Source organism: Monopterus albus, unplaced genomic scaffold, assembly GCF_001952655.1.
Source record: "Monopterus albus unplaced genomic scaffold, M_albus_1.0 scaffold102.1, whole genome shotgun sequence".
NCBI classification, from domain to species: Eukaryota; Metazoa; Chordata; class Actinopteri; order Synbranchiformes; family Synbranchidae; genus Monopterus; species Monopterus albus.
In genome coordinates, this window is record NW_018127982.1 from 1,619,811 (window position 1) to 1,620,228 (window position 418).

Below are 418 nucleotides of genomic sequence, written 5' to 3' on the forward strand. Positions count from 1 at the left end.
TTTTTTTTTTTTTTTTTTTTGGATACATGTCAACTCTCCAAATGTCAAGAAAACTGAGCTCAAAGAAAAGTTCAATAGCTGAATGCTTGTTTTCTGATGTCAACGTAGTCTATACATTATAATTAAAACACCATTATCATGTGAAGTCCATTACTAGAGCTGTTCATGTTCATGCCTTCATTCACAGCACAGATTTCTTTTAGCATGCTCACAATCTTTCATTGTTTACTGTATATTGCAGGATGTGACTGTGAGTATGAATGCACCGTTCATTCATAAATTCATACATCACCTTTATAACAAGTCCCAGTTGCCTACACCACTTTACCCTCTCGTGCCTCAACACATTTGCTTTTGTTTGATGCCAGCGCTTGTGATACTCTAAATGTCAGTCACTCTGATGATGGAAACCTTGTTC